The sequence below is a fragment of the Mustela erminea genome, chromosome 2 (assembly GCF_009829155.1).
Source record: "Mustela erminea isolate mMusErm1 chromosome 2, mMusErm1.Pri, whole genome shotgun sequence".
NCBI lineage: Eukaryota > Metazoa > Chordata > Mammalia > Carnivora > Mustelidae > Mustela > Mustela erminea.
The window spans coordinates 10655703-10681851 of record NC_045615.1 but is presented as its reverse complement, the minus strand read 5'-3'; the positions used below and the strand labels follow the sequence as shown (position 1 = coordinate 10681851).

The following is a 26149-nucleotide window of genomic DNA, read 5'->3' as shown; positions in this document are numbered from 1 at the left end:
TGCTGAATTTTGTCCCTAAAATTTCTGGCAAGCTCTGCAGACCGTTTTCATATTGTACAGTGTGATAAAATATACTGTCGTCATTAAGTATTCTTGAGGTTTTGCACTTTTTTTGGTACTAATTTATTAGGCAGCGATGTGACATAAACTGTACATATTTTGGGTGTTTTCTCACCGATATCCTTGGCAACCAGTGAACACATGGCTATTTCTAACCCATTTCCTTTAAAAATAAAGTTAGTGGAAAAACTGTTAAGTTTTTGATGAGGCCTTCTGGGGCAACCTATGAATACATATAACAAGATGTTCAAAATCTCTCTCCCAAACCCAGGATCAGCAGCAGGGACCTCGTTAGGCAAAACTTAGAAATGAGGATTGGAGAACACAGTCTCTCACTTCAGATTCACAAATGCTGTCGGAGGAATTGTTGGTTACATTTTCTACTAAAACAGCAGCTGTCTGATGCTCTGGGGTTCTCCCAGATGACAGCTGGAAAAGCTGTAATCCAAAGACGGGCTAGCTTTGAGAATCAGACTGTGTTCCCTGAGAGCCACAGTCTGTTAGAGAAATAGTCACAGGCTTGTCAACACTAGTGATGTTTGCTGTTTGCACATATTACATACTGATAATATTCATTATTTGACACTTCTATTAGGATGTTATCTTTATTTGGAGACTGTCTCATGCCTTAGGTCCTAAAAATGAATAAAGGTTCCACTGCAGTAGTCTGGGGCTTATTAACATATACCTGAGACAAACAAAATAAATGGCAGACGGTACCCAGTGTATTGAGTAGTACCTTTAACATTATTTTCTTTAATCTCAGAGAATATTGCGTAGTACATTTAACATTATTTTCTTTAATTTCATAGATTATTCTTAAGGACTTTCATAATTTATATTTAGGAATTGTAGTAGAATTATCCAGCTTAAGTTTATTCAAATGACTGAAGCAAAATTCCTGCTTTGTTGTGAGGAACCAAGGCAATTCAAGAGTAAGTAGAAATGAATGTGTATTTCAATTTTTTTTTTTTTTTTAATCTACTGGGCTATCTCACTTTCTTAAAGATACAGGATTTTTTTTTACAGGATATTTTTTAACCTTTAGTTCACTTTGTGCCTTTGACAAGCTTACCTTAGGAATAACTGTTAGCAAGAATCAGTTTTTTAAGAGAAACAAAAGTCTTTGTGTGTGTAATGAGTCACTTTCGCCTTGTAATGTAATAATCTGTTCAAAGTTCAAAGAAAAGTAGCAAGTAGAGAGGAAGAGTTCTCACTCATACAGGGACAGGTGATAGCCACTGTGCACCTAAAAGGATCATGAATGGTCTCTGGGATTGCATAGGCTTCTGGATGTTGGTGACAAAAGTGCCTATTTATCTGCTCAGGCTAAATTTTGAGGTCCAGTCAGCACTCCCTATCTGGAATCCCTCCAATTCCCTTTCCAAGCCAAAGAGTCTGGTAGTATGAAAAACCCTCACTCATTTCTCCTAAATCCTTCATCTCTTGTATATGGCCCAAGGCTTGGTCTCTGATAGTCTTCCATTGAGTTACGGAGTGATGGTAAGTCCAGCTGAGTGGAGAAAAGGGCCTCAAGTTCTATATACATTGAAGATCAAGCCAAGGGACAGTTTAATATATTATGCCACTATACATTTTATTATAAAAACAGAATGCTTCCCACTGTAAAGTTTTGGAATTATTGTAACCACACCCTGTGAAATAGAGATTCCTTTTTCTATTCTTCCATTTCCACACAGTTCTCTCAAGACCCCAACTCTCAGTTTTCAATTACACCAGTCCATTGGGCTTGGCTATCTTGGATATCCCCAACCTGAAAGTTCTCAATAACTTACCACCCTCAATCCCTCCAAAAATGTACCAGTCTTGCCTCCAGAAACTTACTATAATCCACTGGAGAAACTTACTCATGAGAGAATTCATAAACATGAATGTATTAGTGTAGAGTAAATTTGTTATAACTTTTTCATTCAACAAGATGCGTGGCTTCCAGTAAAGATGCTTTGAAGAGTTATTTTTTAAAAAGATACTTAACTTTACTGGATTGTGGAGATTAAATTTAATGTATAGGATACTACAAATGCCATTCAAATATAAAGTCAACACCAAGTCTTTTCCTAATATGCACTAAAGATATTCTGTTGATGTTAAAATTAATGATAGCATTTGGTTGAGCCTGCATTTGTTCATGTCCCACTCAGATGAACTATTGTTCTACTATATATAAAGCCCAGATATTCTGTTTCCTGGTACAATGTGTTTAAGACAAGGACAATGTTCTCAAAATAATTAAGACTCCTGTTGAAGAACTCTCCTTAACAGAGTACATGCAAATTTTTTATTATAAATTGTAAACGGTGATTTAAGCATATAGATCAACTATGTATGACCTCATACATGATTGTCATGCATGTAAATAACATGGTTTTACTGCATACAAACTGACTCATGTGTTACTAAGTTGACACAAATCCAGAAGATCCCATGTATGTCTAAGACAGTTCCAAGGGGGTGTGACATTTGTGAGCAAGGAAAAAGGAACTGGGTGATAACAAGATTGTTGTAATTTTACTACTACAAATACATATAAACAAAGTAAATACAAAATGAAGAGGCTAACATGAGATACCCTCATTGACTGCCCCCCCCAAAAGTAACTGCAAAAAAAGTAGAAAGAAAGAAATATATTAGAAAAAACAGAGCAAGACATAAAGAGAAAGGGAAATCAAAAGACAACAATAGCAACATGATCTTATTTCCTAAACAATAGCAAAATGATCTTATTTCCTAAACCTACCATTTAACCAGCTATATATAAACTCAAAAGAAGTATCAAATTGCCACATTTCAGCAAAATTTGGATCTCTCTCTTCTGTAATGACAGGACTATGCATGGTATGGCAAAATGTACTTGGGTCTTCAGTGACATCTCTTTTCCATGCCCAGTGCCAGTGGGAACATGCCACCATGGCGATGAGAAAGCAAGTATAAATATTTTCATGTTGTGCTCATTAGTGGTTAAAAATATGTGTATATTTGTGGTAAAAAGTGGGTAAGCAAATAAAGTGGAAATATTTTTATAAGGAATACAAACTCTTTCATAGTCAATTGCACAGCAAGAGAAAGCTTCAGAAGCCAAGGTTTAGGAACACCAGTATGATTCCGGCATCTTCGTCTCAGTCGACCAACATGTACTGTAAATACACGGAGGAATTTAAAAGCCCACAACACGATTTTTATTGAAGTCATCAAAAGTGGAGAAGACCAATTTAAAATCAACCGTGATTTTAAATAGGGGCTGAAAAGTGCGGCTTATGAGGCAAGGTTCCAACTGGAGAAAAGTTTAAGCCAAAGAAAGTATTCTTTATAAAGGCAAGTAATTTGGTTTAAAAGGAAAATTTAAATGTCACACTAAGAACTGGACTGAGACTTCCATTAGGTTGTATATTGGCCTTCAAAAGACGTAGTGAAAACCTCCTTATAGCTTTCATTAAGGGAAAGAAAGGACATGTGTTAAAGTAGATAATAACACTATTCAACTTTGTAATTGAATATATTTATGTAGGTTAAAACAGTAATTATAGGTTTATGTGTATATATAAATGTATATATGTGTACAATAAGCATTTGTTTAATCAACAAGTATTTATTGATTGCCTGCTGTGTTTCGGGCATTGTTCTAAGTGCCCAAGACACTTCAACGAATAAAATGGACAAAGATCCTTGCATTTCTGAAACTTACTTTGAAGTGGGAGACGCAAGAGACAATGAACCCATGGACCACTATATCTTATTACATGTTAGAGGTTAGTAAGGGTTGGCGGGTGGGGGGGGTCAGGAATGGGGTAAGGAAGGATTGCAGTTCTAGGTGGGGTAGAGCGGGGAAGACTTCATGAACAGGTGACCATTTGAGTAAGGCTAGCAAGGGAATTTTAGAGCAGTATCTGAAAGTACAATCCAGGCAGAAGGAACAGAGTGTGAGAGGGTTAAGTTTTGCGTTGTCTGTGGAGGAAGAGTATTTTCGCATCTGTGTTCATCAAGGATATCGGTCTATAGCTCTCTTTTTTGGTGGGATCCTTGTCTGGTTTTAGGATCAAGGTGATGCTGGCCTCATAAAATGAGTTTGGAAGTTTTCCTTCCATTTCTATTTTTTGGAACAGTTTCAGGAGAATAGGAATTAGTTCTTCTTTAAATGTTTGGTAGAATTCCCCCGGGAAGCCGTCTGGCCCTGGGCTTTTGTTTGTTTAGAGATTTTTAATGACCGTTTCAATCTCCTTACTGGTTATGGGTCTGTTCAGGCTTTCTATTTCTTCCTGGTTCAGTTGTGGTAGTTTATATGTTTCTAGGAATGCATCCATTTCTTCCAGATTGTCAAATTTATTGGCGTAGAGTTGCTCATAGTATGTTCTTATAATAGTTTGTATTTCTTTGGTGTTAGTTGTGATCTCTCCTCTTTCATTCATGATTTTATTTATTTGGGTCCTTTCTCTTTTCTTTTTGATAAGTCGGGCCAGGGGTTTATCAATTTTATTAATTCTTTCAAAGAACCAGCTCCTAGTTTCGTTGATTTGTTCTATTGTTTTTTTGGTTTCTATTTCATTGATTTCTGCTCTGATCTTTATGATTTCTCTTCTCCTGCTGGGCTTAGGGTTTCTTTCTTGTTCTTTCTCCAGCTCCTTTAGGTGTAGGGTTAGGTTGTGTACCTGAGACCTTTCTTGTTTCTTGAGAAAGGCTTGTACCGCTATATATTTTCCTCTCAGGACTGCCTTTGTTGTGTCCCACAGATTTTGAACCGTTGTATTTTCATTATCATTTGTTTCCATGATTTTTTTCAATTCTTCTTTAATTTCCCGGTTGACCCATTCATTCTTTAGAACGATGCTGTTTAGTCTCCATGTATTTGGGTTCTTTCCAAACTTCCTTTTGTGGTTGAGTTCTAGCTTTAGAGCATTGTGGTCTGAAAATATGCAGGGAATGATCCCAATCTTTTGATACCGGTTGAGTCCTGATTTAGAAAGCCATGTTGGTAGATTAAAGTGAGGGAGAGTGGGGAGAAATATAAGAAATTTGAAAGGTTAATTAGGAAACACATCATTCTGGCCTTTGGGCATGGAGGGGACTTGGCCACTAATTAAACTCATCATATACTCAAGCAGACACAAGGCACGCAGAACTGGAAAATGAGTTTCCCGCCCTCCAGGGAGCTCTCTGCCTGCTAGTGTATACAAACAACGGCAGTGTAGAAAATGTGGAAGGACTCCATAGGTGCTCTTGTGATGTATTTTCTTGATCTGGAGATAGGAGATACAAGACTTCCCTGAAGTGAGCCCAAATTTTGAAATGGAATTAAAATCCAGTCAGAGGAAGAACAGGGAAAGCTTTCCCAGGTTAAGGGGCCAGCATACACACGTTATTCAGTTCACAACTCGTTATTGGACAGGAAGTCAGTTCTAGGAATAGGTTCAGACCTGCTATCAAACCTGATATCCTTTATCCCTCACAGAGAGGGATAAAATCAATCAAGAGTAATGCATGGAATATTCAGGGAACTTCCTTTACTTCGTGTGAAAAACGTGTGTGGAAAGTGATAGTGGGTGAGACCAGATAGGCATAGGGTGGCAGATCTGAAGGGTCTAGCTTTTATGCTAAGAAGTTTCAGTTTTATCCCGGGACATCAATGAAAGATATTCCTCAGGGAAATACAGAGCCATTTTCTCTGAACCTGTGTCAGATACCAAAAAGATTATACAATTGAGAATACAGGAGAGAGACTACCACTGTTTCAAAAGATAGCTTCCAACGGCCTTCTCCACCCCCCTCCCCACTTCTCCTTGTGTGATGTTTGGAAAGAAAACACGACTGGGAGAGAAGATACTAGAATATAACCTTCTGTATGTAAGAAGCTCGGGAGTGTTTACACTGTTTATGATTCATTGCTACGCCCTTCTCCATGGGAAAATTTCCCTGGTGAAACCCTAGCATTCTTTCATTGCAAAATAAAAGCTTAAAAATAATACCCATCCATCCTTGTAAAACAACAAGCCAATTTAAACGTGGGGGGAAACAACTTGAAACAGGTTGGGGAAGGGTACAGAGGGCTTTCGCTTACTGACTTGTGTTAGTTGACTAGATAAGGACATGCTCCCTCGCTTTTATGTAGGCTAATCTCCCATTGACCCCCATTGCCACACCACGGCATCCATCACAGAGTAAACAGGAGTTTTTTGCTTTCTCAATATATCCACTGACACTCTTCTGACTTCTCCTTGAAGATAGATTATCTTCTCCTCCAAGTTACTTTTCATTATCTGAAGTCGACCTGTATTTTATTCTGAATCAGAATGAACTTTATAAAAGCTTTTCTTTTCAGGTAAATTTGAATTGAAAGGTGTATGTAGTCTTCATTATTATCTCAGATTTTTCAGATACCCCCATTTTTTTTTTTTAACTTCAAGCCTTCTCATAGTAATATTATCAAGACCAGTCTTGTGGTCCCCGAAAAGTTACAACAGTTTTGTATGCAAGTGATCTAGGCAGTTAAGAATTATCCCTGGAGTGGAGCCCCACAGACGAGTTTCCAGCCCCAAAGTTCCCCGAGCTGGACATGGGTGTTTTAACACAGCAGAGCTAACCTTCTTCAAGAGGTGAAATGAAGTTCTCTTTAAAAGTCACCAAAGAATCTGCCTCACTTAAGAAACCTGTGGCATCTGAGGTGATAACAGAACTGAGTCATTTCAGGCTGGCTGCCCAACTTGACTGAAAACTTAGTGACAGATAAAACATAAATCAGAGCCCTTATCACTCTGCTTCCTTGCTTGCCAAATGGGGGGTTAGTTTATCAGCAACCTGTAGGCCCGTGGACTGCTTTTCCCCTTAGTGCAGGACAGCAGGGCAGAGCCGGCTGGAAGCTAAATGACTGTTCTAAAACGTGTTCATGTAAACAAGCCAGGGGAAGTCTTCCTTGAACTGCCAGTTAGTGACGTGTCATCCATCTCACTAAACTGTACATTTGATAGGGGCATATCATCGATATCTCAAAAAGAAAACAAATAAAAAGAAAAGAAAAAAAAAGTTCCCTGTTTTAGGCTGGGACCGCTCATGTTGATAAAAGTACTAAGAATTAAATGGCTGGGCCCATTCAAAGGAAGGTGGGGGCTGGGGCAGAGAAGGGATTTTCCTCCCTAAGGACCTTTAGCAAAATCACTGTGTTTCTCCAAAAAAGGGTTTCAATTTTCACTAAGTACAATACTAGCTGAAGTATGTTTTCCTAATATTTAAAGGAATAATTCCACGAACCTCTTGGAAAGATGTTAAAATTTATGTTATTTTTTTCCCCCTTTTTTCATATGGTTTGCCTGTAAGAGCGACATCGTTTTCCAGGTATTGGTATAAACTTCACAACCCAATCCTGTGTTGCTGTTCTGACTGGCCAAATAAAAATTATCGATACCTGCATAAAGTGAAGTCATCTTTTATATAGGGGCTCGTAGCTTCCCCCTCATCCTCCCAAAAAAGGTAACAGCAATCTGAGGGGCTCACGGCAGGATCCTCACCAGTAAGAATATGAGTCTTCCATTTGGAAGAATGGATACACATGTTTTCAGACATAGAGCAACTAATTCTACTTAGAAGGGAAATATGTGACCTTTATAAAAGGCCAAATATTTGTGTGCTAGCATTGAAATTAAAGGAATTTGTCTAGCCGAAGGTAGAGTAGATGGCTCAAAATTAACTAACTTCGGCATTGTTAGAAATGTTGGATGTGATGTTGGTAGTTTAAGAAGAAGAAACAATACATTCTTTATTGTTTGAGTCTTGGACCAAGTAAAATTACTTTCTCTCAGTAAAGAGTATTAAGAGTAGCACAGTGCATTCCCATAAGTGATGAGCTCTGCTATCAGTTTCCTTATGTGGCAGAAACTCTAGGTGCATATGGATGTGCATTATTTTGGCCACACCTGGATATTATATGATGTGTTGTGTGAACACTCCTTCCCCAATCAGGATTGGCTCAGAGCCACTGAAAACTCAGATGTTTCCATTTAAAACCCAATGCATGGACACAAGTGTATTAAAAAAAGATAAACCTGTGATCCACCAAAGATTTCAGGATATGAGTTTACAAATACTACACAAATGGAGGCCAGAAACATTGTCTTAAAAACAAACAAACAAACAAACAAACAAAAACAAAAACTTCCACTCAAGAAGTTATTTTAAACATAGATTTTAGGTAATGCCTTACAGGTTATAAACTATGCTTTTGCTTTTGACTTGATCAGGCTCTTCTGTTTAAGTAGAATGCATTTTTTTTTAAAAGCTTTGGAGTTTCGTTTTGTTTTCTAATGTTGAGACATGTAGTGATCATTCCTTCATCTCGCAATTTAATGCCATACTGCCAAAAAAACTGAGCTTGCAAAGTATTTTAAAACATCAGTATTTTTAGAGAAATTTTTGCTAACTTCCTAAAATGGAACTGATCTAACACTATCTCTCACTGGCAAAAAAATCCAGACTCTATTACATTTAAGTGCAGTATTTGCTTATTAAGGTTTTGCTGTATTAATGTTTTGGACCATAATTAGGGAAAAGGAGATTTCTGGCACACTTTAGTTGCTTTCTGTATTTAAGCTGTAGAAGTATATATTTGATTTTTGTATTATTCAAAAATCTACTTATTCATTCATCAAATATTCTTGAATGGGTACTGTGTCCGATAGTGTATGTATCCCTTTATATAATAAATACAACATACTTACATGCGCTCAAAGGTATATAATAATAGAAAGGTAATACACTGTTATAGATTTTAAGGAGCTTTCAATCCAATTCCAGATAAAATATCTTGAAAAATCTTAACTGCGAATATTTTGAGAATGATCAGATATCACAAAATTTTAAGAGTGAATTTCATTAATATCTAAACAGAGAAATTAAAGATGGCTCCAATTAGAGGCTCCCTGTGTTTGTAAGGGCTAGTAATCTTGTCCTGTCTTGTCACCAACTTTCAGAAGCACTCCAGGTATCTGAATAAGTACTGATATTGGAGTCACTATCTTAAATTGTCTTCTCCAATCTTATACTTATCTAGGACTTCAGAGGATACCCTACTTTATTATCATTGCCCTCCAGAAAAAGAAGAGTCACAACCTGTCTCAAGTGTTAAACAACTCTGACCCTTAAGAAATCATTTCAGTTAACCTCCAACCTTGATGCTGCCATCTTAGCTTGTCTCATTATGTCCCTAAAAGATGTCCATTAAATTGTGTTTTGTCATGCTCTCCTTCAAGCTCAATCATGCTAATTTCTGTCTTTCCAGAAGTAATCCTAAAATTGTCAAGTATACTCTTGATGTTGTTAGGTTTATTTTCCACTCAATATTATAGCAACTTTATCTATTTGATTAAGAGCTTAAAGCTCTGGGAGATAGCCTGGTTTAATAGACTAGAATGGGTCAGGAAGGGTTTCACCCTTGGGCTATTGGATCACATCTGGTCTAGGTCAATGATGATGCCAAAATAGGTGACTCTTCATTGGTCTACACCAGCACTGTGCAATAGAAATATAAGGTGAGCTATATATGTAGTTTTAAATTCCTAGAAACCACATGGAAAGGAGTGAGAAGAAACAGGAAAAACTAATATATTTTTTTAAGATTTACTCATTTATTTTAGAGAGAGAGAGAGCATGAACAGGAGGAGGAACAGAGGAAGAAAGAAAGAATCTCAGGCAGCCTCCAAACTGAGTGCAGAGCCTGATGCAGGACTTGATCTCAAACACTGAGATCATGACCTGAGCCCCAAATCAAGAGTTGGCCACCTAATTGGCTGAGTCACCCAAGTGTTCCAAGAAAAACTAATTTTAATGATATCTTTCATTTAACTCAGGACAATATATTGTCATTCCAACATGTAATCAATAAACAAAGTTATTAATGAAACAGTTTACAATATTATTTATGCTTTCTTTAAAATATGGTATGTATTTGACACTTGTAGCTCATCACTCTTTAGGCTGGTCACATTCAAGTCATCAATAGCCACATGTGTCTAGTGGGGACTGTATTGGACCACACAGGCCTACAGAAACATGCTGTGATAAGGACTGGGGGTTATACTTAACTACTGAATCATTGAATACTGCATCAAGGACTAATTATGTACTATACAGTGGCTAACTGAACAGAAAAGAAAGAAAGAACTAGATGGCAGTTTCAGTGAACCTCACTCAAACTATGGAAACCTTCCCTGCTGATAAACTCACTTGGATATGAAAACTGAATCCATTCTTCCTATTTGAGGTGGCCCTTATTCTCAGACTGTGCTATTTATTCCAAGTCTAAACAGCAGTCATTATAGGAAGTTGTATCACATTACAGAATATTCCAAAATTCTACATGGAGTCTATAAGCTTGCTGGTAATTACCTAATTCTCCTTAATCAAAAGAGGCATTAGGTGTGCCTTTTTTTTTCTTTTTCTGTTTATCATTTGCCATGGCTCTGTTTCAATCAATCAGTCAAGCACTGTTTACCGGGGCCAGGCATGGATAAAGTGCTTAGAACAAACCTTGAGGGACTGAGTCCCTGCATTCAAGGAGTCTCTATTCTAGATCTACTCAGGTAAAATTATTTCCACTTCTGACAAGTTTTGTCTTTTTTTTTAAAATATTTTATTTATTTAACAGATAGAGACCACAAGTAGACAGAGAGGCAGGTGGGGGGGGGGCGGGGAAGCAGGCTCTCTGCTGAGATCATGACCTGGGCCAAAGGCAGAGGCTTAACCCACTGAGCCACCCAGACACCCCATGACGAGTTTTACCTTGTAAGGGCCTTAAATGGACTTGTCAGACTACCCATTTGTAAAACTCCCCTGTAGTCATTAAGAATAAACATGAAAAAATACCTTCATTCATTTTTCTTTTGTCTTGTAACATTCAATGTGGCAAGTTTTCTAGGAAATAAGAACTCTCTTGCAAACAAAATCAAATTGTTCCAATGTTTCCTTTTCAGAAATATTTTGCAAGTGCGCACAATGGTGATGTGGTTTCATCGTATCTTGCATATGTTATCTGATCTCTCTCTTCTTAAAAGAAACAGCAAGGGGGGAAAAGCAAAAAGAAATAAACAAACATTAATTTAAATAAAAATCATGAAGTAGTATCCACAGAGATACAAACATCCACAAAATGGACCACCAATTTCAAGTGTTCTGTGGGCAGGAGTTGCCTATGTACAGACAGAAGCTCACTGAAGAACTGAGACGGAATGACATCCTTCCCAATAAAGTAAATTTAAGTGTTTCTGACCAGAGTTGAAAGGGAAGCCCAAGTTCTTGTTAGATGTTCTACCAGCTTCTAACAAAGCAAAGTGCTCAACTTCCCTTGGCACAACATGCTCTTTTCCTCTATTTATCAGCTGGCTTTAATGTTCTCTCTTCTGAGCCTTCAAGTTTCTGTGACCTTAATATGACATTTTAGTCGGGTGATTAATCGCCATTAAATGGCACTGCACTGATTAAACGAAGGCCTTGTTGGCACACTAGTCAGTTACAATGCAGCGATTCACTGCGATAAGCTTAAATATACACAATTAGATGTAGTAATATCCAATTTGTCAAAGCTCTTGCGGCTTAATTTTCTGCCACAACGCTTGAAAGAAACAGTGACGAGACCAAAAGCTCCGGATTTATTGCTTGAGTACCTTCCAGTAAATTGATCTTGCCCATCATGTAATCTCATTTTGGACATTTTGGGAGACAGTGAAGCTCCGCTAGCCTGCAACCTCCTTAAAAAATCAGCCCGAGGGTTCCCGATCACAGTACTTGAAAGCTAAGCCACAAGATATGAATGTCTTTTCAGAGGCAGACAACAGCCCATTTGCCTGACCAGAGCTTTCCTTTTAGGATAATTGCATAACAAGAATAAATGTCAGTAAAAGGATGAAAGATTCATGTAGGGAAATAAAAATATAAACCAGGTCCTGAAAACATCATACTGAAACAGTCCATAGCTCTATTATGTGGAAAATAAAACAGGAGCAGCTGATATATTTTTTAAATGGGTTATTACAATCATAACTATCTTATCCTAACGATAGTTAGTTTTTCTGCCATATGTTTCCAAGGCAGGCTAGTATTCTCTAATTGGAGAGAAAGAAGATAGACTTCTCTCACAATTTTTGAAATAACAATTACTTTTCCATTTGATAAAAAGAAAAGGAACAAATAGGAATATTTTCTTCAGATTAACTATGAAAAAAGAACTACTATTTTAGTCTGATAAATACACAAGGAACGAAACTTATATTCAATGAATATCCCACAAGTATTTATTCAATTATTGAAAGCATTGTTCTAGATGTCAGGGAAATACAAAAATTAATAAGATGATAATCTTTGTTCTGAAGCCTCTAGTGGAGTAAACAAACATATGCATAGTCATTATATTAGACAAAAACTAGATATAGGAAGAGAAGAACAAAAGAAAAGATTGATCTTATGTGGAACAGTATAGAAGGCACAGGGTAGGTTCAGGAGGAAGGGCAAAATTGACAAGAACTACTAGGGAGGTAATATTTGAGAAAGACTTTGAAAAGTAGAATTTCTGCCCATGGATAAGAAGCATTATAAGGAATGGGGACGAAAAGCATGAATAAAGCTTGATGCTGTAAAGGTATAAGGCAGATTTATTTTATATCTAAGATAATATTTTATCAAGTATTTACACAGATCTCCACGCTTTCATCTCCAAAGTTGGCCTACTCATTGCGCTGTAGACTAAGTATTCCCTAGAGCACAACCGTCCAAATAAGATGGAAGGTTCTTTCTCCCTTGTGGAGCAAGCTCAACTGTGATTGGGTTGTCCAGAGCAGGCAGGTAGGTCTTTGTGCTCCACCAGGTCATACAGGCACCCAGGCTCCTTTTACCTGCTGCCTTGTTAGCCTCCATATTGCCCTCATCCAAAAGGCTGAAGCTAGTTCACTAGAATCATATCTACATTCCTTTACCTGGATAGAGGGAAAGAAGCTTCTTTTCTAAGGAAGTGACCAAGATGTTTCTCACTTGGCCAACAGAAAGGATCAAGCTGGGAGGCTTGTGTCCTGTGGAAAGTCCAAAGGGTCTAGTAACACGAGGAAAGAGATATCAGGCAGTATGGGGGAACTAAGCAGTTTCTGACACACTAGGTGCTTAATGTTTATTGCTTAATTAATGAACAAATAATTAAATGAAAAAGTGAATGTCTCTATGTTCTATGCAAGCCACAGTCTAATATAGGATTCACTAACCTCTTAGCTCTTTTTGTGAATTGAAGGAATTGAAGAGCAGATGTGCCAGATGCTTCTGTGGAGGAGTGTGTGTGTGTGTGTGTGTGTGTGTGTGTGTACATGTACATATATATAAATACAAACACACACACACACACACACACACACACACACACACACAGAGTGAGAAGTGGAACAGCAGGTAAAGGGAAAAGTGAAAGAAAAAAAAAAATAGAACTGCCAGAGAATGCTGGGATGTCATTCGTAACAGCAGTCTCTCTCAGGAAGTGTCCTGGCTCATTAATTCAGAGGACAATGTCTCAACCTGGGGAGAGGTGGTTGTTTGTAAACCTATGTCCAACACTGGAACCTTGGAGTGACTTTGGTTCCACAGCTTCTCTCCACCAGCTATGTCTCCTCCTCATCTTCAGACAACATGCTCATCTCGTGCCTTTGCTCCAGCTCTTACACAATGAGCTCTCCTTCTGGAGGAAGCACGTGGTGGGATCACACTTCTCTGAGTCTTCCTCCTTCTGCTTGTATCTATATCATACTCTCAACAGAAAAGTATGTCTGGGGTTTTGGAAGGGTACCTCTGGAGTTATAAACCTGGGTTCTAATTGTATTTTATATCTGGCTTCAAAAAGAAACCTCATACCAAATAAAAAGCATTTGAATATATGTGTGTGTTTGCACATATACACACACCCACATAATTCACATAATTAAAAGCTTACAAAAATAAGATAGAGTCTCTGAAGACAAGGACTTGTTTGCATATCTCACAAGTATCATAGTCAAGAACTCAGAATAGGTGGAAATGAATAAACGTGGAATTGAACTTAATGGAACACGTAATTTCAATGTCATGAAATTTGGTCATAAATTCACTGAGGTGTGTCTCTTTGTAGAGTGTGGTTAATCAAAGAAGAACTACAAGTGTTAGAAAATAGGCAAGATACAGAAGTCTAGAAGTAACCATAGATGTAGAGGCAATTCCAAAAGTAAAGAAAATGTATACTTTTATAGATATATCATTTCTGTTAGACAAAAAAGCAAGAGATTAATTTCTATAAAAAAAAAGAAGGCACTATTCTTTTCGTTATCTGATGAGGTCAGAGCTGACATCATTATTTTTGTCAGTCTGCTGTTGCCACAGTTCCAGAATGGAGTACACGCAGGATTTCTATTGTTTATGGTAAATGCTGCCTCAAACACCGAAGATGCCAAAGTGCCCCAAAGTCTAGAAACGTGAGTCACTGAAATCTCCAGTCATTCATCCACACCTCTGTTCATTCACTCCTTGAGAAGACTCCGGGCTAGTCAGTTTATAGCCCTTGCCCTCAAGAGTCTTACAGTCTAGGAAGGTATTTACATTCTAGGGGAGCTTTGTTGCCTACATTTTGATTCTTCCACACCTCTCTATAAAGACGTTTTTTTGTGCATACCTTCATTTTTGCTCATTTATCTATAAGGGACAGATGCATGCGTACTTTAGAAAATACACAAAAATACAAATTCTGTGATAGTGAAAAATAAAAAGGAAATCACATTTTGAAGTGAATGGTTAAATGTGATGGCTTTATATTACCATTAGTTAATATCTTTTCGCACAATACATACTTAATGAAAGGTTCAAGTTAAAGGTGGCAGACGTAAGTCCATTTCATGCAGTGCCTTTGGTATTTTTCTTTTGGCTGACCATTTGACAAATAATATCTGACTGTCAATGTTTTTACCATGTTTTGTGGTTGACAAGAAGCTTTATTAATAGTAAAAAAATGTACCAACTGTACTATTTTCTTTTCGGTCCCTTGAGTTTGCATTAATAATATTGTTTTAAGCAACAGTTTCCAGAAGGAATATTTTTAAGGTTCACATTTATTGTGTGTGTTGGGGGGGTGGTGTTTTAGTGCTAGCCATAAAAACCACATAACCAGAATACACAAAAACTATATATTGGAATATGTAGAGATTAAATTGGATCAAACAGTCTAATAAAGATCCTGCTAGTAATACCCCCTCATACTAAGCTAGCACTCGAACCTTCGCTTATTCTGCATAGAGGGCATGACATCCAATCATCTGACATATACAACCAAGAGTAGGCTGAGGGAGGAACCTCAGCAATTAATTTATTAAGTATAATAGAACTCAGCTCTTTCTTTTTTAAAATAAAAGAATAAGAGGAGAATTTCTTTTATTGCAACCCCAGTGGATTGTTTTGTGCACCCCACTTTGGAGACCACTGCAGTAGACAGTTGGGATAAAAGTAACAATTCCAAGAGGTTTGAGCCATGTCCGCTTCAAAAACCAAAGAATTAGGGCACCAATTAAGCTAAGCATCCACATTCAGCTTAGGTCACAACCACAGGGTCCTGGGATTGAGTCCCACGTTGGGCCCCCTGCTCGGCGGGGGGTCTGCTTCTCCCTCTCCTTCCATCCCTCTGCCTGCTTGTGCGCTCTCTTTCTCTTCCACCCTCAAATAGATAAATAAAATCTTAAAAAAAAAAAAAAACAAGGAATGATGATGGTAGTTTTGTTTAGTTAATTTTTAAAATGCAATTTTTATATTTTTCATACTTTCATACACATACATTCATGTGCTCCATCTTAGGCCTAGAAAGCAACCAGTTACCATCATTGCAAACCTTTAGTTTTATGGAAAATTTTCATTAGAACCCTTGGTTCAAGTCTTAGAATTTACAGGTCAGACTTTAAAACAGAAAGTGCTAAGAGAATAATATAAAAGATTAAATAATCCAGTACTGCAAATAACCACACGCGGCAGGGTGTAAATGAAGAGATTAATAGGCACTTACTGAATGAAAAAATCACATAAAAAGAATATTGATCAGGTCCGGGTCTTAAAGAAGGGGCACAGTTTGGCTGGAGAGATATTTCCTCAACAGAAACCAAAAGAAACAGTCCCCAGTGTGAATAGAAGCAGTAAGGATGATAAAGAGATTGTTTTTATTTATGAGTGGATATCCTTTAATGATAGGCATAGGACTGCAATGTGAATTCTCAGTGTGCCTTGGGGAATGGTCAAGGCTGAGGAGTTCTGAGTTCAGATATAGCCTGATGGAGAGATCTAACTCAGATGTATCTTTCTTTTTAACCTGGTCTTAAAGTTATACTGATGACAAATAAAGCTTGGGGGTAGAGAATTTTATAGATTTTTTTTTTTTTAAGTTACTTCTCTCAGTGGCTGCCCACTTTTTAAGAAAAAAAAATTTTTTGACATTTATTGAATAACTCATGTGTATTAGGCACTATGCAATCTGATCATTATACAACCATGTAATAAGAATATTCTCATCTTGCAAATGACAAAAGGGAAGCCCAGGCTTGCAGAGTTGGTGACACCAGCCCCACCTGTGTCCGAAGCCCTTGTTTGAGTTACTGCCTTTGGAAGTGTGCTCAGGAAACAGCCCTGGGGCATTGTGGCACTTTGCCTTCTTGAAAAACAAGAAAAAAAACAAAACAAAGTTAAAAATATATATATTTAAAGGCCTATAGTTAGGAATTTTATAGATTTTTAAAAATCTAATTATTCTTACATTGGATCAAGATGTAAGGAAAACCCCATGGGAAGGCAAAGACAATGCCAAGACACATTGGAGGACATTAAGAACTATTGATAAAAGAATCCTAGCCCCCCAAATTGTTCAAGAAAGACATCAGAAAACTCTAGGGAGCTGTCAGAGGGGAAAAAAGCAAAGCAGAATTGGAAAAGTTCTGGAGAGATTGAAATTTGTCTGCATTGTACCTTTCCTTTGACGATTCACATCCACCTTACGCAGAATCATTGTTTATTCTTATTTTGCCAGGTTTCCTTTTCTGGTCTGCTGGTTCTCTAGGGTTTCGTAGGCCAGTAGTTTGAGTTTTCAAATTTCAAAAACATTTGGGATTTCAAAAAGACAAAATGTAAAGGATACCCAGCAGCACAGTTTACTTAGGAGGCTTTAATCATAATAATCTGCATAGTGTATGAGACTTTCTACCTCAACTGCCTGTCTCCTTTCTCTAGTGTCCATGGAAAAAGTCAAGAACTCCTTCCTCTCGCTTAAATACCACATAAAATTTTGGTGGAAGTATTTTGTCCGAGTCTCTCTTCCTGGTTCCCTTTCTGCTGTAATGAACCTGATTAGCTTGCAAGAGCTGCCAATGGCAGTGGAACAGCCTGGGTCATGGGGAGAGAGTCAAGTGCCACCCTAGGACTTAGCAGTCATTACCCTATGGAGTTGGGCAATTTCCCTCAATGCCACCTGGGTTTGAGTTCTCTACCCTGGTTTAACATCTTTTGAGATGCAAAGACTTACCACAGCCTGGGCTGGGAATGACTTGTAAATGCTGACACCAGTGAAGGGGTGCCAAGGAGAAGGGATCACAATTTAATCTGAGCTAAGAGGCATTTCTTTGCAGCAGGCATAAAGCAAAATAAACTCCCATAACCTGTACATAACACACAGACCATTGCTAAAGAGCTTCATCATCACCATGCCAGACATGAAGTGAGTTATTTCTCCCCTTCCCTGCCTCACCCGTTTCCTCCCACTTGGTCACACATGGTAAACATTCATCCAACCCCAACTACAGTCCCCCAGTCTTATCAGGAAATCTGCACTCCCCATTATTGGAGCATGATGGAGCACATATTTCCAATGTAAAAAAACTGACATCATTATTATTTTAATTAACTATTTCCCAGTTTGCCTTCTTTTTCTCCCTTTTCCCTCTCTTAACATAACTCCCCTCCCACACTACATCCCAGTTCCCCCCCACAAAAGAGTTTAGTTTGCTTCATTCATTTAAAGATTACTATAAACTTAGAACCTCAGAACCCCACAATAATATAGATTATTTGGGGATCATCTGTTGTCAGAAGATCCTTGACATCACTAAAATGTTGACCAGAGGAATGATGGTATTGTTCTATTGAAGTCTCTTCATTTTTTTTTTTTTACTTTGTTAATATTCTAAAAAGGGACAACAGAGTATTTTCTTGGACACTTTGACCAGATAGATGTAAAACTGATTATTACTAGTTTATGTGATCTTCATTGACAAGATCCAAAGTAAAAATTGCTAGTACATTTCATCTGTGGTGAACTTGTACACAACTTTGCTCTGCATGAAACAGTGTTGTAGCTAGGTCTCAGCATGAGTTTCACCCACACCCCCTTTTTAAAGAACTGTGCATTTACATGTCTAAATTGATGAAAATATTCTCAGAGACTTGCTGAAGAGAGAATATAGGAAGTTGTGATTTCCTTAAACAGTCTTTTACATTTTTCAATGCAATTTTTTTTTAAAAGAGGGTTTTGACCACACACATGTACAGTCTCTAATTTGGAAGCCTAGTTTCCTGTTATAATCAACACAGATTACTTTTGGACTGAAAAAAAGTCAGACAAACGTTCTAAATTGTTGAACTCTCCGGGTACATGTATCTTCTGCCTTGTTAAGTTTATTTACTTTATACAGTTTCCCTTCTTTTCAAAGCCTGTTCAATATCACTGACTAAATCATAGAAAGAGCTCCAAGATGATCTACAAAGCCACAATCACTGAAGCAAGCGAATGCTTAATTTAAAGAATCAGGGCAGGTGGTGATCTCCTTTACTTTTAAATTACTTTATAGCTGGAAAACATAAACATAGTTTTTAATTATAAAATGGTCTTTGTGTATTTCATAGATTTATAATTATTTTCTCACCAATGATTCAGTTGAAAAAATACACACTTGAATAATCATAATTTTAAAAAATGAATTCTATACTTCTCTATCCTCCCTTTCCCTGGTACTAAGTCTCATATTTTAAGAAAGCTTTGCCCTCACAGTACGTTTCTGGTATCCAGCATGTCTACTTACAAAGTCATGACCACATGTGTCCAGTTGAGTGTTGTCCTCTAAGATTGACAACTTAAGGGAAATGAACTTGCTAGAGATTTGTCCTAACTTGAGTAACACTCACCATAAGTGGTCCCTGAGTTGCTACTGTTTGGTGGTGGCACTTGAGTTGAAGAAGGAGATTCTTCGAGAACAAAACACCTGGTGACCAACAGAAGGGTCCAGAAGAAAATGGAGAGGAGGGAGAAGATGAAGGGGGTGAGAATGGCTCCAAATTCTCACGAGACTGAGAGGATGTAATAACATGAACCTGGTGGGCAATGAAAGAGGAAAACAGGTTCGGGCAACAGTTTAAATTACAGAGAAAATAATGGGAGGGGCGCCTGGGTGGCTCAGTCGGTTAAACATCTGCCTTCTGCTCAGGTCATGGTCCCAGCGTCCTGGGATCAAGCCCCAAATCAGGCTCCCTGCTAAGCAGGGACTCTGCTTCTCCCACTACCCCTCCCCCGTGCTCGTGTTCTCTCTTTCTCACACACACACCCTCTCTCTCAAATAAATAAAATCTTTAAAAAAAAAAAAAAAAAAGAATTCCTGTCTGAATCCTTCCCCTATGAGGTTGTAAGATGGAATAACCATGCTTTCATTCAATATTTATTTGGCTTCCACCATGAGATCGGCTACTTTGTAGACTTTCAAGACACAACAGTAAACCAGACTGTTCTCAGGGACTATTGGGTCTAACCGGGATGTGGAAGTAGTAGGGGATGTGTGCAGACAACCGACTAAATAGGCAATTCCAAAACAAGGAGATATATGCCACCAGACATATTTTTACACACCTTGTAAACACCAACAGCGCTGGGGTTCATAATATTGTTAAAGGCTCCAAGAGGGTTTGTTGTGTGGTGGGCATGGAGCCAGCATTTAACCATAATAGTTCATTTCAACCTCATGACAACTTTAAGGGATGGGACCTTACCTTTACAGAGGGAAAAAGATTTGGTCGTTTACCCAAAGTCACCTGTTTTTAAAAGTAACAGGTTCGGAATTTGAACCTTGGTAGCCAGACGCCATGTGTCTTATAGCCCCGTCAGAGGATTACATTGACACTGAACAAGAAAAAATTACCTAAGAATGGGGATGGTAGCTATGGCAGAAATACAGAAAAGACGTGTGGGGAGGGAAAATGACCCAGAGAAGGAAGAGGGCATGATGTTTTCATGGAACAGTCAGCAGTCTGGAATGGTTGAAGCACGGAGTCCCGGGAGAGGAGGTAAAGACGGAGTGCGGAGGAGACAGATAGGTTCACACCTTGTAGGAAGGCCTGCTTAAAAGCTGGGGCTTCTGGGTGCCTGAGTGGTTCAGTTGGTTAAGCTTCTGCCTTTGGCTCTGACCATGATCCAGGGTCCTGGGATGGAGTCCTGCATCAGGCTCCTTGTTCAGCAGGAAGCCTGCTTTTCCCTCTCTCTCTGCCTTTGCCTCTGCTTCTGACTCGTGCTCATTTTCTATCTCTTAAATAAATAAAATATTTTTTAAATAAAAATAAAATAAAAGTCAGTACTTCAGACTCTTCCAGGCTATAGACGGGAGAGCCCTGTGCTGGGAAGCATAAAAAGCAGTTTCGTCTGTGAGGTTTCCAGGCACTTTGGTTTTGGTGAAATGGTGTTATTTTTTTTTCCAAATTTTTGTTCCAGAACTTAAGAAGATGATACAGGTGACTTAATGCCTATGTTCTAGTTTAGAAATCTCAATTTCATCATGGTAAAGTGACTTGCCTAGGTCATGCATTAGAGAGCAAATTCTAACTAGAACCCTGGTGTCTCTTCTTATCTTCCAGTGTCTCTTTACCAAATGGCTATCTTATTACAATAAATTTAATATGGGATACTGATTTTTAAAACGTAATCTTTATAAAATGATATTGCTTTTCCTCCTCATAGTCTTTCTCTTCCTAGCATACACAATTCAGATGATCATCCTGAAATACAATTCTCAACATAGTGCTCCTTTATTTCTGTGTAATCATAAAATGTTCAACTGTGGTCAATAAAAGTAACAAATTCTTACAGTGCACAAGTATGTTCTTTTTAACCTCACTTTGTATATTACACATACTTTGTAGAATCACTTTGGAGACTATAAAATAAATCAGTAGAATGTATTTTCTTCCCCACCAAGTGAATATTATATATATTGTTTTGTGTTACAGCACTTTGTCCCAAATTTGTTTTTATCAGAGAGTTACAAAGAGCACTTCAGAAAATAAGAAAGCTAAGTGAGTTCATCAACAGGCTTGCTAATCTATCATTCCATATTTTCCTTCTGATAACCTTCACCTATCAACTGAGTCACCATTTTAACTCAGTGATAGTTACCATTCATCTTATCTCTACAAATTTCTTTCACAGAGGAGTGTATTTGCCTTATAGATACAAGTTTTAAATGGAAATACAAAGGGGATGTATTGTGTTCTTGGGGGAAAAATGAGCCAGCATAATATTTAAGAATGTCAAGAATAATTTTATAAAGTCATTAGTATTTAGAATCTGTTTTTGCAAAGTTCATATCCTCTGCTGGCTTGTCTTCCCCACAAATGATTTGAGAAGGCTTCAGCTGGGACACTCTGAGCCAAGGAATGTGTGCACTTGAAGTAGGTAGCAGGTGCAAGCTCTGATGGTTTCTGAAAGCTCTGGCATCTTGGAAGGCAGGGCAGAGCTCGCCAGATGCCCTTGTGTGTTCTGATTCCTAAAACGGAAAGCCCGTGGTGATCCGTCTGTTTTGCGGGTCTGGCTGTGTCTGAAAGCAGACCTCAGGAATTAACTGTCCCAACATGAAGTCTTCAGGAACCGTGGATCTTGATCAGTCTCCATGGTGTCCCACAGCCTGCACATGTTTTCTGTAATTTACTAAAATCAAAATTACTAAACATTGTTGTGTGTTCCTCCCCCCCCCCCCCGCCCCAGGAATATCACAACGATGAACCCCTCCTCTATTCTCATATAGAGCAAGTAGAAAACTATAACCTTCTCATTCCACTAGCCTTTGCAGGCTATCCTCAAGCACTGTCACTCACTAATGCACACTCGTAAGTAGCCACTAAGGAGATGCTTGGGTGGCTCAGTTGGTTAAGCATCTGCCTTCAGCTCAGGTCATGATCCCAAGGTCCTGGGGTTGAGTCCTGCAACCAGCTCTCTGCTGGGCCTGCTTCTCCCTCTGCCTGCCACTCCCCCTGCTTGTGCTCTCTGTCTCTCTGACAAATAAATAAATAAAATCTTAAAAAAAAAAGAGAAAGAGAGAGAGAAAGTAATGACTAAGGAAATGGAACACTAGTTTTTACATACCTAAAAACATTATGCCACTCATCTATATAGAAATTTTATATATATCTGAAGTTTACATGACTTGAGAGAAAACTGAAAAAGAAAAAAATGTTTACTCATGGAGCATTACATTATAAAAAGATGGAAGAATGCTGGAAGTCAGAGAATTGAAACCCGAAACAGTTAAACTTGCAGAGACTCATTCATTATTTTTCAGAAAGGAAAATCTTCTTAAAGCTAAAGCATTCAATTCTTGGTTTCAGTCCAAAGGTTCTGTTCAGTTGTTTTGAAGTTACAGGGAAAAAAATGTACTTTTCCTATCGTACCCATTGACATTTTTAAACAAAAATAATTCAAAGATATTTAAACAGTACAACTTCAAATGTCTGTTGTTAATCCATTGTGGGGAAGAATCTGTAGAAGAAAAAAAGAACTATGAAAAAATAAACTTAGAGTTTGGTCATTCTTTCAAACAGTGAATCAAACTAAAATCCTTCTAGCTTTATGATGGTACTATCAAAGTTGGTTTATTTTTAACTAAAAGAGAATAAGATTCTTGCATTGTCTCTTCTAAAGTAGTTTTTACAGGAAAAAAGTTAAAACTATGGTATTTAGAATCATAGAACAAAATAATTGCATGCCAGGAAATTCTGTCTCACCAAGAAATGCTAAATTAGCCTAATCATCCTGCCATTTCAGGAATATTTCCTGGTGAAGGCTACTCTTTATTAAGATCAGACAAAGTAGAATGGATATGTGATCTTTTTTTCCAAATTTCTGTATTATAATTTGAATTCAAATTCTATTAAGTGATCAAGGATGCACAATTTAATTAAAGAAAGAACATCGAGTACAACTAAAGAGATAAAAGCTTATCAATATGTCACTGTAAGTTATTTGGCCTCTTGCATTTAGAGACAGTGGGAAATAGATGGTTTTGAATTCTTGGGTAAGATATTTTAGGTCGCATAATTTTGACTTCCTTATCTATAAAATGGAGAGAATGGTGAGATTCTTGTAACAAAAGAGAAGATAATGTGCCAAATGATACAGATGATATCTGGCCCTGTAAATAGTTGCGATTGTCCATTTCCTTCCCCTTTCTAGAGGCAAACATTCATTAATATAATTAAAAATTATGAAATGCAAGTACAAGGAAATGACACTCAATAACCAATACTCCTAAACAAATTTGTGCAATAAATTAATTTACTCTCCATTGAATTAGTGTCTTTCATACTGTTTACACACCATCAGTGCATATGAAATCAACTTAGTTGGTTCTAATCGGACAGGCAGAGAAGACGAAAGAAAAAGAGAGAAAATATCACATTATATCGTACACAGAAGAGTGTTGTTCCATTCAGCTGTCATTTCAGTTACAAGTATGGCATGTCTCTGTATTGTAGACTAGGTCACAAGGTCAAATGTATTTCTTAATGTGGGTCACATTTTTTTTTTTCAAAAAATAAGGAGACATTGCTTACTTAATCTGTTCCTCAATTCTGATATCAGCTTCGATTTTTGACTTTACAAAGTATATATAAAGATGACCTTGAGCATATGCTAGTACTCAGAAATTCACTAATGCATTTTCATCAACTGAATCTATTTACCACAGCCAAAGGAAATCAAACATTCTGATCGTCTGGCCAAAAACTATAATTTATTGAGCAATTGCTAATTGTGAGATGCCCACTTTTATTTAATCTTCAAAACTGCCTTATGAAGTATAAGTATCCCCTTTTTACAATGAGGGAACTGAGGCTCAGTGAAGTGAACCCCAAGACAAGATGAAATTCCCGTCTGGTCTCATTCCACACCCTTGCTTTTCATCACTGAATCATAACACATTCTCGGGTGGAATATAATTATCTAGTATGGTAAGTGGAGAAACAGGTCCCCTGGCTCATGCTTCCTTTTTTGCCGCATGTAGAGTAATACAGACTGGGAAAAGTTTGCACCACACAAAGGGAACTGCACAGAGATGGTGAAGAACACTTCTCCCACAGAGCAAATTAGGTCTATCAGTGACTGCTTGAGTCATAACACAGTTTAGTCTTTGAAAGAGTCAGAATTGTATAAATACAGTACAGGAAGTTCAAAAAGTAATATTTTAGAAGCCGCATTCTTTTCTCCAGAACAGACAGCACAGAAGGTTCCATTTCCCACGTTAAAACACTCTGTCTTCTCCTTGGGACACAGTGAAACATTTACTAAGAAGTCTGAACAGCCAGGAGCATGAACCCTGATTCTTTCCACTGTGTTCACAAGAGCAATGGATTCAATGGCAGTCCAGAACTCTGAAATAGCCTGTTGAGATTTCTTTGCTCATGCTAGCTAATATGAATCACTTTGACTAAGTATTGCTCTGCTTTGCAGAATGGTATTCTGACATTATTAATAGTTGGCTCAGTTAAATTGACCACAATAAGAGCTTTCTCCAGCCAGAGATAGAGCCTATCAAGACTTTATGAATGTCAGCATTAAGTTGGGCTGTGGATTCAGATCCAAATTTTGAAACATAATAAACACTCTCCAAAGATATATTACGATGGGCCAGCTACTAAAAACCATCATAACAGGGCAATTGTGAAACCCCAAATGAAACCTAACCTTTGAATGTGTCGTATAAGAAACATACTATAAAATGGAACTTCTTAAGGGGATTTCCACAGTACCTACCAGAAAACACATTAATGTTCATTTTTCTTTTGTCTTCTTATTGTGCTTGTGTGTAGCTACTCAGTGCGAATCTGAATTAACTTACATGATATCAATTGGTCTCAAAAACATCCTGTTGCAAAATGTCTCACTTATAAATGGTATGTACTCAGAAATACGACAGAGCAAGAGCTGGTAGAAAGTGTCACAAGCATCACCAAGAGGCATCTTCACTTGAGCTCAAGTGCACACAGCACTACCACCGACACAAGGAAAGACACCCAGGGGTGGCTTGGGAAATTTATTCTAAGTTACGCCAATGTGTTATGAAGTAACATTCTTTTTTAAAAGCAAAAATTTGGGGTGGAATTCCAATCAAATTAGTCAAAACCACTGTATTTAGACTAGAAACAACCTCTTAAATCACTCAATTCATGTTCTTTGGGAACAAGATAGTCATTTAATGAGGAACCTGGAATCTGCTTTTTCAAGGATTTAGAAAGAAGTGATCATTTACTTTTCAATGACAAACTTTAACTGTTGATGACTTTTCTTGAACCCCACCCATATCAGCTCAAATTTTACTGATAGCTGCATATTTAAAACTAGGCTGCCATTCAGCACATGTAATATTATACTGAGTATGGAAAAAGAATCATCAGGATAGCAGCTTAAAACACAATTATTATACTCTGTGTTACGGTTTTAGCAGCTGGTCTCAAAGTCGTTTCTATCAAAGGTCTTTTTCTGTTAATTTTTTAAAAATTAATTTATTATTTCTGGACACCTGGGTGGCTCAGTTGGTTAAGTGTCTGCCTTCAAGTCAGGTCATGATCCCAGGGTCCCGGGATAGAACTTCTGAATCAGGCTTCCTGCTCAGCAAGAAGTCTGCTTTTCCCTCTGCCTGCCCCTCCCCTGCTTGTGCTCGCTCTCTCACGCTCTCTCTCTCTCTCTCCCCAACAGATAAATAAATAAATAAATAAAATCCTTAAAAGAATTAATTTATTACTTCTTTATTAGGTCATA

General features: G+C 37.7%; 1 long non-coding RNA gene across 1 annotated transcript in view; it reads right to left on the bottom strand.

The window, feature by feature from the left end:
* LOC116582920 overlaps positions 1-26149 on the bottom strand; it is a 53317-nt gene that overhangs the window by 9122 nt on the left and 18046 nt on the right. The gene's annotated exons all lie outside the window — the stretch shown is intronic.